An 18,087-nucleotide genomic window follows, 5' to 3' on the forward strand; every position below is an offset into this window, starting at 1 on the left:
AGCATTATACATATGCAATTATGACGTCATAAAGACGGCACCTATGACGTCATGTAAAAATCGCACTTATTCCCCATGAGGAGTACTTGCCTTGTGTCAAGTTTAAATTTTCCTTGGTGCGGTTTCAGAGATATGGAGGTCCAACGTTTTTCATTTTTTCCAACATGGCTGTCACACCACGTGACCTGTGATGTCATAATTATCATTGCAACATTCTCCATGAATAGTCGCCACTATGGTGAAAATTCTCTTTCAATCCGAAAAAGCAGTTGCGGAGAAAAACACTAAATTCTGTGTGGACAAACAGACAGACAAACGAACCCAAATGCAATACCCTCTCTTTCAGTGAGGGTAATTAGCATTGACGTAAGGAGGGACAGATGTACGGACGGATAGAGAACCCAAAAACTCCAGCGACTTCATGAGTGGAGGTATAAAAATCAAATCTGTCTTTACATATCTTCAACAATCAGTGTGATCCTCTTTTGCTTTGAGAACTGCCCCAACTATATTTGTCATTGATTCATTTAGTTTATGGATTATATTTGAGTCATGTTTTTCCCAAAAGTTTTGTAATGGATTCCAGAGCATAGTCAGAATGCTCACATAAATTTTAGCTCTGTCTAAAATGTATTACCCCTTCATTTATTCTGTTCAGACATTATTTAAGTCAATAATAATGATCAATGAAAGAATGAATATCTTCAATATAATGAAATATTACTGTTTTACATCAAGGTATAAGAAAGTAGGACAATGATTAAAGTGGACTCAGACTTTTCTATCCTACTGTACATTATGGAAGAGTTCCTGGAATACCAGCAACATCAAACCACGAACATGAAGTGTCCATATCAGTCCTAAATTTGATTATATTTCCACTAGATGCATCAATGTGTGCACTGTCCCTAGGATGGATGATAGACTGGGTGTTCCATCTCTCACCATCAGCTGGTGTACAGTTAAGATCCCATGATGTCTTTGTTGAAGAGGAGGTGAGTTATCGCTGGCATCCTGGTCAGACTCTAAATTCTTGCTCAAAGTTACAAGGGCACTGAATGAGCAGCACAGTCGTGCTTCCAGCAATTATGCAAATCAACAGCCATGTGCTGCAGACGAAATGATGATGATATCGCTGCTTAATGCAGATCTAACCGTATTTTGCAATGCTCTCGGCCATCCCAAGCGATACAGAGAGTCGGGATCAAGTCAGAACCCACCAGTGGACCTCTCAAGAACTTATGGAAAGCTGCCCGTAGACACGGGAGAACCTCAATGCAAAGCCTGCCTGGGAAAAATGGGAACCTACCCATGGCGTCTGCCTGGATCCATAGACGATGCACAGAAATATTTCATTAATTGCTCATAATAAAATGTTTAGGCCAATGTATCAGTGATCTGTGTTAAGAAGAATATAACACTCGTCCTTGACGTTGCAATCATTGCTTTTCAAAGTGGCTGCCTCCTTCCCCATCACCACTGGCCCATGGTTCAAAGTGATACAGTTGGATTACTGTCTCATCCTTACTGTTGTTGGTTACACTGTAACACGCACTAAGTCGTTGTCCACAATGTGTGTTGAGGAAATGGTCATTTATATTACAATCCCTGATCAGCTTAATCAAAACTACTGCTTTCAGTTCAAGGCTCTATGTTTTACTTATGACGTCATAATATGGCAATCATGAGATGCTGTATTTCCTTGTTAGTCCCATACCGGTTTCACCGGAGGAAACTGTAGGTTTGTTCTCCGTCTGTCCGTCCATCCGTCTCACCTGTCGTTTTTTTTTTTCGTTTCTCACTTTTTTTTTCCCAAACCCTTCAACATATTCAACTGAAACTTGGTCCATGGCTTTATCATGATAAGTTGCAGAACAAGTTCGAGTTTCAGGGTGTTTCATCAATTTTGCACAGATGCCCTTTTTATATTGAGGAAATATCATCGGTAGGGGACATATATTGAAAAGCAATTCTCGTTTTTGTTTACATTTAAAAAAAAAACTTTGGAAATGCTGCCGGTTCCTCATAAAAAAGGACGTTTTCATCAAAACCAGGAAGCAGGGAAAATTTTCATCTTTTGAAATGGGTTTCAGAAATAATATCCAATTGATTAACAAAAAACACCTCAGCAGCTTTTGAACCCTTCAAAGATGTATAAATGGTAAAAGGTGGATGTCAGAGTTACTGAATATAATGAAATACTTCATCTCCTTGAGCCATGGAACCAAACTTGTGTAAAGGTCAGTAGATTATATTGCAACATGAAACACTTGGTCGTTCTTCCTATTAAATTACAAAGATAATTACATAATGTAGACTGCCTTTCTCCAAAAAAACAATGGCCACTTATTGTACTTGCAAGGCCACTGGCACATCTATTACTCCCTGCCCTTTTACAAGTCCAATTTCAAACCTTTTGCCTCCATGCATTGTGCTATACAAGATGGCAGGAGCAAAACTCATGCAATGCATATCTCAATGGAATATATGAGCAAACATTCCATTCAGTCTGCAGCTATATAATTGCTTTTTGATAAATCCTTAATGCCAGAGGGGGGAATTTAATCCCAGCGTTTAGGGAACTGATTTGACACCGATTGATTTGAAGCACATTTCCCCATTTTCTCGAACACGAAGCCTGGATTCAATGGATGCACAAGCGCCCTTTCTCACCACCTCTATGCCATGTGCTGGCTTCTAATCCAGAGCAAGTTCCAACTTCAAGGCCATTGAGGCAGCCTCAAATTACGACTGTGGAAATGGCGCTCGAGTTCAGTGAACTCCTGAGCCACTTGTGCTTTGGCCCGATGCGCTTTAGAGTTGCTTGAACTGGGGTTCAATGAAATCAAATCACTTTAGAATGAATTGCACAAAAATCTGAACCCAAACACCAGTTTTCTCTCTGCTCAAATGAGGCCAGTATCATTTTAGTCAATTTTAACATTATTTTAATCAATTTTTAGGTGTTTTTTTTAACAAAGAAATTATGCACAGTAGGAGGCCATCATGCCTGCACCACACCAATACCAGTTTTTTAATAAATCCATTAATACCCCTTCCCTTCGTGTGCAGCCCTTTGGCTGCTGGTTGCATCATTGGTTATGGCGCACGGACATGCCACTGATGCGGTGCCCCTATTACCAGTCCACCAGTACTCAATTTGCTGACCTCGGAAGAATGACAGGCTGAGTCAACCCCCTGGTGTTAAATTCAGCAGCCAACAGGGCTTGAACTCAGGACCCTAGGATCCCAAGCCACCACCCTAACCACTAAGCTAACACCAGGTATTAATCAATGAGATAATTTCACTAAATTTTAGTATCATTTTTGTCACCGAGATAATTTTAGTCAATTTTCATATCATTTTTGCGATGAGATCATTCAATCAATTTTTGTATCATTTTAGTCACTGAGATAATTTGTCAATTTTAGTATCATTTTAGTCACTCAGATCATTTTAGTCACTGCGATAATTTTAGTCAATTTTAGTGTCATTTTTGCGATGAGATCATTTTAGTCAATATTGTCATTTTAGTCAATGAGATCATTTTAGTATAATTTTAGTCACTTAGATTATTTTAGTCAATTTCAGTATCATTTTCATCACAGATCATTTCAGTCAATTTTAGTATCATTTTCATCACAGATCATTTCAGTCAATTTCAGTATCATTTTCATCACAGATCATTTCAGTCAATTTTAGTATCATTTTTGCGATGAGATCATTTTTGTCAATAATAGTTTCATTTTAGTTAATGAGATAATTTCAGTCAATTTTCATATAATTTTCATCATTGAGATCATTTTAGTTAATTTTAGCTTCATTTTAGTCACTTAGAACATTTCAGTATCATTTTAGTCACTGAGATCATTCTAGTCAATTTTTGTATCATTTTAGTCAATTTCGTATCATTTTAGTCACTGAGATCATTTTAATCAATTTTAGTATCATTTTTGCGATGAGATCATTTTAGTCAATATTAGTATCATTTTAGTCAATGAGATCATCTTAGTCAATTTTAGTCACTTAGATCATTTTAATCACTGAGATCATTCTAGTCAATTTTAGTCAATTTCGTATCATTTTAGTCACTGAGATCATTTTAGTCAATTTTAGTATCATTTTTGTAATGAGATCATTTTAGTCAATATTAGTATCATTTTAGTCAATAGTATCATTTTAGTCAATGAGATCATCTTGGTCAATTTTAGTATCATTTTACTCAATGAGATCATTTTCGTCAATTTTTATATCATTTCAGTCACTGAGATTATTCTAGTCAATTTTAATATCATTTTAGTCAATGAGATAATTTTTGTCAATTTTTATATCATTTTAGTCACTGAGATCATGTTAGTCAATTTTAGTATCATTTTTGCAATGACATCGTTTTCATCAATATCCCTGTCATTATAGTCACAGATCATTTTAATCAATGAGATCATTTTAGTCAATTTTAATATCATTTTCACGACGAGTTCATTTTAGTCAATTTTAGTCAATTTTATTCAACGCATTCCATTCAAGTTCAACAATAAATTTTGGTAATGATGGTTTTTGGGGGGATTGATGATTTTTGATGTTTATGATTATTGCTCATTCTTGGCACAACTTCCTAAAGAAGAAATTTCCTCACACTATTGAAATGTTATTCTATTACAAAAGTGTGAAGGTTCCCTGCAAGTTGTCATTTAACATTTTGTGTACCAAATGCAACTTTGTGATGCACTGATGCTTTTTTATCAATGATAGATTGCTTAGATTTTAATTGGGAAATAATTGTTTGTAGGAATCTATCACTGTGGAGGCAGTCCAAATCAGAGCTTTTGGCATTGCAATTCCATCACACAGCAGCAGGTATTAATTTTCCATGGAAAAAACTCCGGAGAGTTGAACTGTTCAAATTTTGAAAATTAACTAACACCTCAGCAGATCAAGTGAATATCCTTCAATGACCCTGAAGGCCTGGCTGGTTTATAATTATTTTTCAAGTAAATATCAAGGATCTTCTCCAGAACTGCTGAATCAATTGAGACAAAATTTCAGATACATAACAGGTGATTTAACTATCCCAGGTAGGGAACCATGCTCTTAACGCCTCACCTTTGTCTATTAATTATGAACAGCCAAGCCGAACCGTAGGTGAGATGTCGGCTAGACTAGCGCAGCGAATCAGTGGGGTAACAACCTCCCATCTACTTATGACATACTGTGTATAACCAATGGAGGAAAATAGACATCATTGCAGGTTTGGAAACAACAAATGTTGTATTAGCACACACATATTTAAAAGAGATTGCAGTGCCACATCAGAAACAGTCTTACCCCTAAGACTCAAAGTACACCTGAAATGTAACCATCCTTCAATGAAATACAGACAGGCACTACATTCTTCTGAGGAAGTTAGACAGAAAAGGGGAGAGAAATTAAAAAAAGTAGGGGTGTGTTAGCGACCCCTTCCTCACCCGTACGTGAGCAGGCTTGGCCCCTGGTATCTCGACGAGGTGTCGATGCAGGTGAGTGAGAGGTGCGGTATCGTGTGGTGCTAAAGTGCCTTCAGAAAGTATTTACATCCCTCGACTTTTGTCACATTTTGTTGTTACAGCCGGAATCTAAAATTAATGAAATTTAAATCTTTTCTCACCGATGTACCCAAAATACCCCATAATGACAAAGTAAAAACATGTTTTTATAATTTTTTACAAATTAATTCAAAATGAAAAGCTGAAATGTCTTGCATCAATAAGCATTCAACACCTTGAGTCAATACTTTGTAGAAGCGCCTTTGGCAGTGATTACAGCTTTGAGTCTTCTTAGGTACGTCTGAATCAGCTTTGCACATCTGGATTTGGGGATTTTCTCCTATTCTTCTTTGCAGATTTGCTCAAGCTCAATCATGTTGGAGGGTGAGCAACAGTGAACAGCAATCTTGAAGTCTTTCCACAAATTCTCAATGGAATTCAAATCTGGGCTTTGGTTGGGCTGCTAAAGGACTTCCACATTCTTGTTCTGAAGACATTACAGTGCTTCTTTGACTTTATGCTTGGGGTCATTGTCCTGTTGGAACGTACATCTTTGCCACAGTTATAATGTCTTTTGCACTCTGAAATAGGTTCTCCTCAAGGATTTGCCTGTATTTCACTCCATTCATTGTTCCCTCTCTCCTTACAAGTCTTCAAATCACTGCCACTGAAAAATCATCCCCAGAGCATGATGTTGCCACCACCATGCTGCATGGAAGGGATGGTGTTGGATGGGTGATGAGTTGTGCTCGGTTTCTACCAGATGCATTGCTTTGCATTCAGGCAAAAAAGTTCAATTTTCATCTCATCAGACCACAGAATCATTTTCCTCATGCGATCAGTGTCTTTTTGCAAACTGCAGGAATGCTGCCATCTGCCTTTTTCTCAGGAATTGCTTCTGGCTGGCCACTCTCCCAAAAAGCCGAGATTTGTGAAGTGCTGCAGAGACTATTGTCCTTCCATCAGGTTCTCCCATCTCAGTCAAAGAACTCTGCAGTTGTGTCAGAGTGGTCAGGGGTTCTTGGTCACCTCCCTGACCAAGGTCCTTCTCGCCAAATTGCTCAGGTTGGTCAGACATCCAGCTCTAGAAAGAGTCTGGATAGTTCCATATTCTTTACATTTCCTAATGATGGAGCTCACAGTGCTTGTGAAAATGTTCAACACTCTAGAAATTGTTTTATACCCTTCCCCAAATCTAAGCCTCCTCACAATCCTATCTTCAAGTTCTGCAGACAGTTCCGTGGACTTCATGGTCGAGTTTCTGCTCTGACATGCACTGTCAACTATGGGACCTCATATGGAAAGTTGTGTTTCTCGCTAAATCATGTCCAATTAATTGAATTGGCTACAGGTGGACTCCAATCAAGTTGTAGAGACATCTCAAGGATAATCAAAGGAAATTGGATGCATGTGAGCTCAAGTTGGAGTGTCATAGCAAAGGGGTTGAATACTTATTGACGTAAGACATTTCAGCTTGGTCAGTGCCCGTTCCACCTGGCAGTTTGGGTAGTGCCACAAGTGGCACCCTTTGTGTCACCAGCACATGAGGAGCATCCATTCCACTTGACGCGCTGAGAAACGCCTTGCTTGGTGCCCTCACATTGAGCTTGATAGCATTGTGAGGCACCCTGCTTGGTGCCCTCACGTTTGGCTCAGTAGTGCATCTGGTGTTCACCCCCCACCCTCTCACCTAGCCATGTCTCTTCACCTGGACCCACACACAAACTCTTTGCATGGGAACTCTTTCAGGATTGGACTCGCTCTGCCTCCGGACTCAAACTGTACCAGATCTGCAGATCAACCCCCACTGTGTGCCAGCAGGTTATTTACTGTCCCCTGCACAATGTCACCAATCACGTCTGCTTTCGGCAAACAATCCAATTGGCATTTTAAGAAGCACCTCTTATGATCGTCTTTGACTGGAATGCTGGAACAGTGAATAATTATGATAATTACAGCTCTGGAATGGCGAATATCTGGTCGAAGCACTGGTGAGGTGATGTGGTTTGAAAAGGTGCGTTTGAGAATGAAGCATGAGAATGGGGGTTCGATTACGGGTGTCGGATAAGGAGTGATTGAGAATGGATGCTTGAGAATTGCGGTTCGAGTATGGGTGTCGGAAAATAAAGGTTTGGGAATGAGATTTGAATAGTGAGTTGGAGAATAAAGGTTTGGGAATGAGGAAGAGAACAATGGTGAAGGTTTTATCTACAATCACAATGCGTTTCCCTTTCCCCTGATATGAGGGGATGGGTAATCTAACGAAGTAATCACTATGAAAATATCTAAACTTCAGGGTTCTTTAATGTGTTGGATGGAATACCCTGGGGATTTTTTCCATAACGGCAACACTTCATGTACTGGTAGAATTACAAAAAAATTAATTACCTGTTACATCAAACGACAGGTGGCACGACCTTTTGTGAGGCAAAGTGGTTGTTATATTTTGGCTACCTGGGGCTCTTTGAGGTTCATAGAGATGTGGGTGTATTTCCTTCAGTTGTAGGTGCAATATTACATTTGCTTTAACATGCATAATAATTTTCCACATCATCTTTTGAGCTCTGGCTTCCAATAATTATCACTTTTTTGGACAACATGGAGAAAATGTCTCTGCAGAGTTTAATTGAATGGCTTTCTCCCAGACTGGTCCATCTGGATGTTTTTATTATTTATGAACACAGCTCTTCTACATTAGGCGTGGTAACTCTCATGGATTTAATCCCCTCTTCATGCTCTCTCACAAACACCCAGCAATTATTTCAAATATTCAGATGAAAATTCCACAAAAAACATATTTGTGAAAATCGTTGTAAAATTGGGTAACTTAATTATTTGGAATGCTAGGGGTTGAGAGGTCTGCAGCATTACCTCCTTCAAAATAAAAATTACTCTTAGCAATGTATATCTTCCAAGTTGAGGAGTCAAGAGTAAATGCCTCAATATACAGAAGGCAAACCTTAACGGTCAGGGCTCATTCTGTGAGGCATCACATGGCAGCTGGAATCAGTTTGCTCGAAGTTGTCCAGCAAGGATATCATTTTACAGATAGCAGTATAGTTCATTTAGTTCCACGCTTGCCGATAAAGTCCAATTCGGCATTTGAATCTTAGAGGGATTTAATATTGTTCCGGCACTCAATGGAGTACTGCACTGCTCTCCACTATGGGCTGGCACCCCAGCATCACATCTCTCTCCTGAATTATGTGAAATCTAAAGCTCTCAAAAATTTAATAGAATCTCCGGTGATGAGGACGAAGTACAAGATCTGTTGTTCTCACATCCCAGGCATGTTGGTGGTCTCTCTGTTTTTGACCGTCTATTCTCTGATATTGCTCCCTCTACTCTCTCAGTCCTTCAACACTCCCTATATATCCCAGGATGTACACATTCTTTCAGTAACCACCTCCTGAAGAAACTTTCAAAATCCAGGCTGACTGCACACACGCCTCACCTTAGGCCAAAAAAAAAAATGTTGCATTGGCGTAACGGGTCACTGAAAAATAGGGTAGGTCGGTCGGGATCTTTTTTTTTTTTTTTTTTTTTTTTTTGTTCCTAATAAATCCCAAAATTTTTGGATAATAAATCCAAAAATTTAATAAATCCTAATAAATCCCTCCCAAAATCTCCCCCGGCTCAAGTACCACCCTTTTTGTCGGCGGGTTCTGTCCGAAACACTTCCGGGTTTTTGCGATCGCGATCGCAATCAACAAGATACTTGAAATCGATAGCAAAAAACAAAAAAAAAAACGTAGGGTCGGCGGAATTTTTAGGGTCGGGCGGGTTACGCCAATGCAACATTTTTTTTTTTTGGCCTTATATTCCCTCACTTCTCCCATTTGTGAAGCCATCTTTCAGAGGCTGTTCTCTCTCACTATTCCCTCCAGGTTTTTAGGCAAGAAGTGCACTGTCTTCTCTTGTCATCCAATGGAATTGATAATTTATTGGCGGAATTCTTGCTGATCTCTTGTCGTCTCCCCAATTTTGATCCTTGACTTTTTTTTTTTACTTCCATTAACGTTTCATAACCCAACCCTCTCACTTGTTTGTTTCAGTGTTTCCTCCCCTCCTACGTCTCCTCTTTTCATGTTCATTCATTCCCTTGATGTTCATCCCAATGTCGGCTATACCTTGCCCTTCCATAAGCTGTGCTCCTGGAAATAAAAAAATAAATAAACTACAATTGTGGTGATTTACCAACAAGAAGTGGTGCATTTCAGAGGTTGCCATCCTTTTAAAGGGGAAATCTGCTGTATTGTCAGCATTTGGGCTATGTGTAAGTGACCGTTTTTACAGCCATTTTTCCCTGCTGTGCAGGGGTTGGGCTTTTTCTTGAGGCAATGTTTTATGGCCGGATGCCCTTCCTGACGCCAACCCTGGTCGCCTCTTACGACACACAGGGATATGGTACACCTATTCTAACCGGGGCATACACCGGGACCAGAACACTGGCACTCATTTCGCCGACCTCGGAAGGATGACAGGCTGAGTCAACTCCCTGGTGTTAATTCAGCAGCCAACAGGGCTTGAACTCAGGACACTGGGATCCCAAGCCGCTGCCCTAACCACTGCGCCAACACCAGGCTAAACACACAGGCAACACCACGGCTATGGAAATTATATATTTCACGTGCAACCCACGGCCGCGTTTGACGGTGATTTCCAACCCACGGCCGCGTTTGACGGTGATTTCCAACCCACGGCCGCGTTTGACGGTGATTTCCAACCCACGGCCGCGTTTGACGGTGATTTCCAACCCACGGCCGCGTTTGACGGTGATTTCCAACACGGCCGCGTTTGACGGTGATTTCCAACCCACGGCCGCGTTTGACGGTGATTTCCAACACGACCGCGTTTGACGGTGATTTCCAACACGACCGCGTTTGACGGTGATTTCCAACCCACGGCCATGTTTGACGGTGATTTCCAACCCACGGCCACGCTTGACCGTGATTTCCAACCCACGGTCGCGTTTGACGGTGATTTCCAACCCACGGCCGCGTTTGACGGTGATTTCCAACCCACGGTCGCGTTTGACGGTGATTTCCAACCCACGGCCGCGTTTGACGGTGATTTCCAACCCACGGCCGCGTTTGACGGTGATTTCCAACCCACGGCCGCGTTTGACGGTGATTTCCAACCCACGGCCGCGTTTGACGGTGATTTCCAACCCACGGTCGCGTTTGACGGTGATTTCCAACCCACGGCCGCGTTTGACGGTGATTTCCAACCCACGGTCGCGTTTGACGGTGATTTCCAACCCACGGCCGCGTTTGACGGTGATTTCCAACCCACGGCCGCGTTTGACGGTGATTTCCAACCCACGGCCGCGTTTGACTGTGATTTCCAACACGGTCGCGTTTGACGGTGATTTCCAACCCACGGCCGCGTTTGACGGTGATTTCCAACCCATGGCCGCGTTTGACGGTGATTTCCAACCCACGGCCGCGTTTGACTGTGATTTCCAACACGGTCGCGTTTGACGGTGATTTCCAACACGGCCGTGTTTGACGGTGATTTCCAACCCACGGTCGCGTTTGACGGTGATTTACAACACGGTCGCGTTTGACGGTGATTTCCAACACGGCCGCATTTGACGGTGATTTCCAACACGGCCGCGTTTGACGGTGATTTCCAACACGGCCGCGTTTGACGGTGATTTCCAACACGGCCGCGTTTGACGGTGATTTCCAACCCACGGCCGCGTTTGACGGTGATTTCCAACCCACGGCCGCGTTTGACGGTGATTTCCAACACGGCCGCGTTTGACGGTGATTTCCAACACGGCCGCGTTTGACGGTGATTTCCAACCCATGGCCGCGTTTGACGGTGATTTCCAACCCACGGCCGCGTTTGACTGTGATTTCCAACACGGTCGCGTTTGACGGTGATTTCCAACACGGTCGCGTTTGACGGTGATTTCCAACCCACGGCCGCGTTTGACGGTGATTTCCAACCCACGGCCGTGTTTGACGGTGATTTCCAACCCACGGTCGCGTTTGACGGTGATTTCCAACACGGTCGCGTTTGACGGTGATTTCCAACACGGCCGCATTTGACGGTGATTTCCAACACGGCCGCGTTTGACGGTGATTTCCAACACGGCCGCATTTGACGGTGATTTCCAACACGGCCGCGTTTGACGGCAAGATCGGATCAAAACGGCGTTACCTCTGTAAGAGCTGGCCAATCAGAAGTGAAAGGGGCGGATACAGCCTGGGTGAAGGTTCAAAGGTGAAAAGGGGGAGGGCGCTGAAGCCCAGAGTGACCCCTCCCCTTGGGGCTATAAAAAGCCGCGTTCGCTCGCCGACAAGGCAGTTGAGAGCAGTGGAGAGCAGTTGAGAGCTGGTTGCTTTGAGTTCGTGCTGCGCTGGAGTTCGTGGCTTGCAGTTGGCGGTGGGAGTGGAGACGCCCCGTTGAGAGCTGGAGAGTTCGGAGTGTTGGAGTGCGAGCAGTTGGTTCGCTGGCGCAACCAGGAGGCCGGAGTCGAGACCCGTTCACTCCTCCAACGTGTCGGCGGCTAAGCCAGGCCGCAGTGGAGGCCGGACGACCAAGGGAGCCAGTCGGAGCTCGGGGGTCCGGGCAAAGACACCGAGGGTCGCCGAACAAGGACCCATCGAGTCACCACGAGGGTGGCCAGGTAGCCTGCCCGCTCTCTCGGAGCCCCTTCAGTCATCCCGGCTCTGAGAAATTATAAAGGCTCACGAGCCCGGTTCTTTCTTTCTTGGGTTTTGGATGAAAGTCTGTGGCGCCTTGTCTTCCTAAGTAGAACTGATTAAGTGCATGATTGTGTACATGATAATAGACATCGGCTGTAGGTTTTTGCTCGTGTCTTGTCCCTGAGCCCCCATTGCTTCATTGACTGCTTACATGTAAAAATAAATACCCCTATTGTTTGAATGTTAACCTGCTCATTGTGTCACTTTCTGCCATGATGCGTTCGGAATATTAGCTGGCTGATTATAAGCCGATAAAACGTACATCTGGTCCGACGGGACTAGGTGATATAAAACCGCTTGGCAATCACATACGGAACGAGCTTCTTAAGCGGCTCGTTTTCGTGCTGACCCCGTCGAGGTATAAACTCCTGGTATCTCTGTCTGCGCGAATAATTAGGTACATTGACAATTCGGCGATCGACCCTGGAGCGCGTGGACAGAGGGATTGGCTGATTTATGGTGTGTTTAAAACACCCGTAGCTGGGTTTCGGCGTCGATCTGGAAGCTGCGACTAGATTGCGCGTTCGGTGGGCGCGCACGGCCACAATTGGGCTAAGGCGGTCATCCGCATACCGAGCGGGCGGAAATCTACAACAATATATATATATATATACATATATATATATATATATATATATATATATATATATATATATATATATATATATATATATAGTTACGGCTGTGGAAATTCGCAAACCACCAGTCAGGACCCGTAGGTGAGATATCTTGATAGGTGCATGTGTAGTTAGCCCAAACCCGTTGTATAGAGGGAATTTATGTGATCCATTCGGGCTGCGATCCTTTGAGTTTGGCGTTTTTCTTTTTCTATCTTTTATTTCAAACACACAACATTTCAACAACCACGCCATCCCCATCACAGTGTCAACCGCACTGCAACCACGCCACCTCCACCATCTACGCTACCACATCTTCGCCACTCGCCATTCAACAGGCTCCGTGCGGTTACGATCTCCACGGAGGAACAAACAAAAACCAACAAGGACGCTCGGTGGGCTTTTCCCGCCCGTTTTTCCCATCTGACTTCCCCGGGCTTTGGAGTGGAGGAAGAGCGATGCAGGTCAAAGGTCAGAGGTCATGTAAAGGTGGGGCCTCTTTTTGGGGGAATAGTTCTCTGGCTCCGAGCCAAAAACTGACTCCCTCGGCCCCCGGACGGAGCGGGGTGGAGGGAAAGCGTGAGGGAACGCCCCTTTTCGGGAACCCTCTCGAAGGAAGGTGGAGCCGAGAACGGGGTGGGGCGAAGGGCGGAGCCCCGGGCGATAAAAGACGGACATGGGCGGGCGCGAGAGAGCTTCCTCTTTCGCCTCTTCCTCTAAAGCGCTTTTTCTTCCTCTTCGTCTTGGCTGGTGGTTCGGTTGGTTTTTGTGGAGAGTTGGTCTTCAGGAAGAGGTCCTGTGCCCGCGCCTTGGTGAGCGGCCCCGTCACGAAGGCACGGACGGGAGACGTGGCAGCGCCCTTTGCGAGGTGGACCTGTGCGTCCGGACGGGGAGGGCCGGAGAGGGTTCGCCGGCCGCGAGAGAGAGGTCGGGGCCAGGCGCGACCACGCTGACAGTCGCGGGAGAGGGACTCACCAGAGACAAAAAGGGAAGTCGCGACTTCTTTCTCTCTTTTCTTTGGGGTTTTGGTGTGAATGTCCGTGGGTGGCACCAGTCTGGCTAAAGTAGAACTGTTTAAGTGTTGCCGTGTGTACGCGTATTCGGTTGTAGCTCTGCATCATTTCTTTTGCTTTATGTGCATGGCTGTAAATACGTGCCTCACGTGCTTGTCTGTGTGTGCGTGTGAATAAAGTGCTTGCATGTTGAACTGTGCCCATTTCGCTTTGTCTTTTCTCTATCGACTCTCCATCCTGCTTCACGTAAAGGGTTTGTCGCGGGTGCCAGATCCCGGTAATTAATCTGAACCGTCGAGGTCGACGATAACACCGCTCGATTATCCTGATAGTACGGAACGGGCCGCCCAAGCGGCTCGTGTCCGGAGTCGACCTGCAGCGAGGTATGATCGCCCGGTTTACCATCCGCGTGGGTACTTAGGTAGGTCGAGTTTGGCGAACAACCCTATCCTACGCGGGTGGCCGATTGGTACGATTGTGGTGAGGTCGAAAGGCCCACCCATGACTGGCTCTGGGCGATAGTTCCCTGAGGGTCACGACTGAATTGTCCGTCCGGCGGGCGACGTGCCGTGATCAGAGTTAAGTGGCCGTCCGCACGCCAGCGGGCGCGAATTCGCAACAATACATATGAGAAAGTCTTCTTCTTCTTCTTCCGGCTGCTCCCGTTAGGGGTCGCCACAGCGGATCATCCGTATGATCCGCATAGTGATTTGGCACATGTTTTACGCCGGATGCCCTTCCTGACGCAACCCTGGTCGCCTCTTACGACACATGGATATGGTACACCTATTTTAACCGGGGTATACACCGGCCCAGTACACTGGTACTCACTTCGCCGACCTCAGAAGGATGACAGGCTGAGTCAACCCCCTGGTGTATTAATTCAGTGGCCCAACGGGGCTTGAACTCAGGACCTTTTGGATCCCAAGCCACTGCCCTAACCACTGCGCCAACACCAGGCTAATATATATGAGAAAGTATGTGTGTTTATTTATGCAGTTGGACCCTGCAAGATCCAGTGCAACCAAACTGTGAATGGCATCCTCTTTCATCCAGAAGATCAAGAGATATGTTTTGATTTAAAAAAAAATTGACCCCAGCTAAATCCAGATAATTGACCTTCAGGCCTCGATCGGGTCTTGTGCTTATACACTGCCTTGATTTTTTTTTTACCCTGGGAGAAATCGGGTAATATATTGTGGCGTCGATGGCTCAACTAACGTTGAGCTTATCGTGTTGGGAAGTTTAAGTTCCGTGATGTCCCGAATGGCTCAACTCCTGAGGAGACGTTCCGAATTAATGGCTGACAACGCATGCACGGGTCGTGGAGAGAGACATAAGAAACTTTACAGCTTTTTAAACCAACAAAGCTTATTTCCCGAACCACAATAAAAAGAACCAGAGATGATGCAATTGTGATGGAGGAGATAATGGCGGGTTGGGAAGGAAGGAAGGGAATGCAAGTAATAAATAATTATGTGCAATGAGGTAAAAATGAATCTCAAGAAACTCGGGCACCTTACTCCAAGCTCAGTCACAGATGGGGGGAAAAGGAACAAAAACCATGGGACTCAGCCCTGGTGGCAGCGGGGATGAGCAGGACGATGAGGCGAGCAGATAATGGGTGGACGAAGACCAGGATGATGAGGAGACGAAGCACATGGGCAGGTCGTTGAAACAGGGCAAGGCAGGAACGATGAAATGGGAAGAGGCAGGTAGGCAGGACGAACAGGCACAGGATGAAGACAGGCAGGCAGGACAACCTCCTTCAAACTCTCTTCTTCTCCAGACCAACCAACTCTCAGCCGCGTTCTCTTCACTTTCTTACTCTCTCGTCTCCAACATTCTGCCTAACTTTCCTCCCAACTGCCGTTTTAGCTCCTCCCTCTTCTCTCTGATCAACACTCCACCCCTTTGAGGTGATCCATAGCTCCGTCCCACCCCCAGAAGGCATAAAATGCTCAGCCCATGAAGGGGTTCATATTGCCCCCCCCCTTTCGTGTCGAGTCTCCCGGCACCCCCCGAATGAGCTTGACATAGAGGATATACGCACAATTTCCTTCACAATTATCCTTGTGACTATGACCACACGCCACCCCCTGTATGGCACAGATGCAAACAATACAATTCTTAAGCAAACTTTTCCCTACTTATACATGGAGATGACTGTCTACTCACACACGGACCATGCTACTCTATACATTCATATCTGCTCCATGGGAATATCAACCCCTTCCCCCCCACACCCCCCACAAATGTAACAATATGTATTGTGAATATCATATGTTGAGGTTGTAATGATTTGTTGTTAAATTTATTTATTATAGTGTTTACATGTGCACCTGTTATTAAAAGGATTGCTTTACACAGGATTATTATAACACTTCCTTGTTCAGGTCTCGAGCAAGTATGTTACATGCACAATGCCACAATTGAATCATATGTAGGCCTATTGTGAAGATCATATGTTGAGGTCATATGTATGCAAGCTGTTAATGGAAACTGGGTATTCCATTTGTTAGTTTCTCCCCTACCTCTAATCCTTCCTGTCTCTTTATGATCCGTCTGTTGCTTTTTTCATTTTAATCTCACATGTCATGAAGATCGGCATGGTAAGATGCCTGCTGGAGCACTTCTGGTGGCTTCTCTCGTGCTAATAAACATAGTTCTGAAAAGGACTATTTAGGGCACATTGCACCTCCAGATTTATTATAACATCATCGTGTTCATGCTTCCCCCACCTGCAATCCTCCGTCTCTTGCGATGTAATTACACGAGCTCAACTACTGATATTAATTACTCGATTTTTATTTATATATTTTGCATTCACAGGTAATGAAAACGAACTTTGCTCATAAGTGATCTGCCTCTGTGCTACCAAGATATTTTCGATTCTGACATCGTCAACTTTCAAGGCAACTCCCAAGAAAACACTTGTGTTAAGAATTCCCTCCCTCCAAGAGTGTATAGCCCATAAAAAGTCTTAAAAAAGTGTTCATTTGTCCAATTCGGACATTGCTTTGGTGTTTCTGAGTGCATAGTTTTATCAACTTGCTCCTCCTTCTGGCAATCCCACCCCTCCTCGCTCACCTCTGCTCTCCTCTTCTCTCTTCTTCTCTGTGTCTCTCTCTCCCCTCACTCTCACCTGTCTCTCTTTCCCACTCCCCTCCTCACATCCCCTTCTCCCGGAGTGTTTAACGACACGTGGCGAGGCGTTGCTCCCCCGTTGCTCTTGTCGTTCCTCGCCCTTCCTTCCTCCCCCTCCTTAATCCCCACCCCTCCACTCCCTCCTATTCTTCCCTCCTCCCTCCTCTATCTACTCCTCACTCCTCTTCTCCCCACTTCCTCCCCTATTCTCCCCCATCCCTCCATCCTCTCTCCCTCCCCTCCACCCTCTCTCCCTCCCTCCTTCCCTTCTCTGTCCTTCCCACTCTTTTTGCCCCCAACTTAATATTTCCGTCAGCAAAGCGACAGGTATTATTTGCTAGGATGGCCGCCATATTTTTAAATCATATTTTTATGGCGGATGGTGACCATATTTTTAAATCACCATAACGTCGTCAATTCTAAAAGACGGGGTCAATTTTCAAAAAATCTTAACCCGGAATGCAAATGGTGTTAATCTATGGCATACAAGCTTTTTAGAGGTATTGAAGGGTGCTGAACTCAAATCTGCTGTATGCCCAGCTCAAAGATGGCCCATAATGCCTCAAAATTGAGAAATCCAAGATGGCCACCACTGACAGGCTGAAATGTATTGATGTACAAATCTTTTTGACTAAACAAGGAAGAAACCTGAATGAAATGCACTTTTGTAGGTTTTCATATACGGGGAATCCAATGCCATATTCAGTTTTGAGATAAAATGTGAAAAAAAAACTGCTTGAAACTCATATTTATTGCAAAAATTGTCTTTTTTAAAGATGAATAATTTGTCAACCAGATAAGATCCACAAGTTGGTTGATCAGATAATATCCACAAGTAGGTTGATCCCATGTGTCCAGGAATAAATTACTTAGTTTGCAGTTTTTTCCAGTTAGAATCGTCTGCATTCCTTGTTACTGCAGATCATCACCGGTCACGTCACAGGAGGAGTGACGTCACAGGAGGAGTGACGTCACCGAACAGTCCAGCAACTCTAGTAACGTAACGTTTAGCACGAGCACATTGACGTCAAAAGAAAACAGCCCCGTGGGCTGTGGTGCGCGCTGTCT

The sequence above is a fragment of the Eptatretus burgeri genome, chromosome 6 (assembly GCF_056783735.1).
Source record: "Eptatretus burgeri isolate ZD-2024b chromosome 6, Ebu_testis_v1, whole genome shotgun sequence".
Taxonomy (NCBI): Eukaryota; Metazoa; Chordata; class Myxini; order Myxiniformes; family Myxinidae; genus Eptatretus; species Eptatretus burgeri.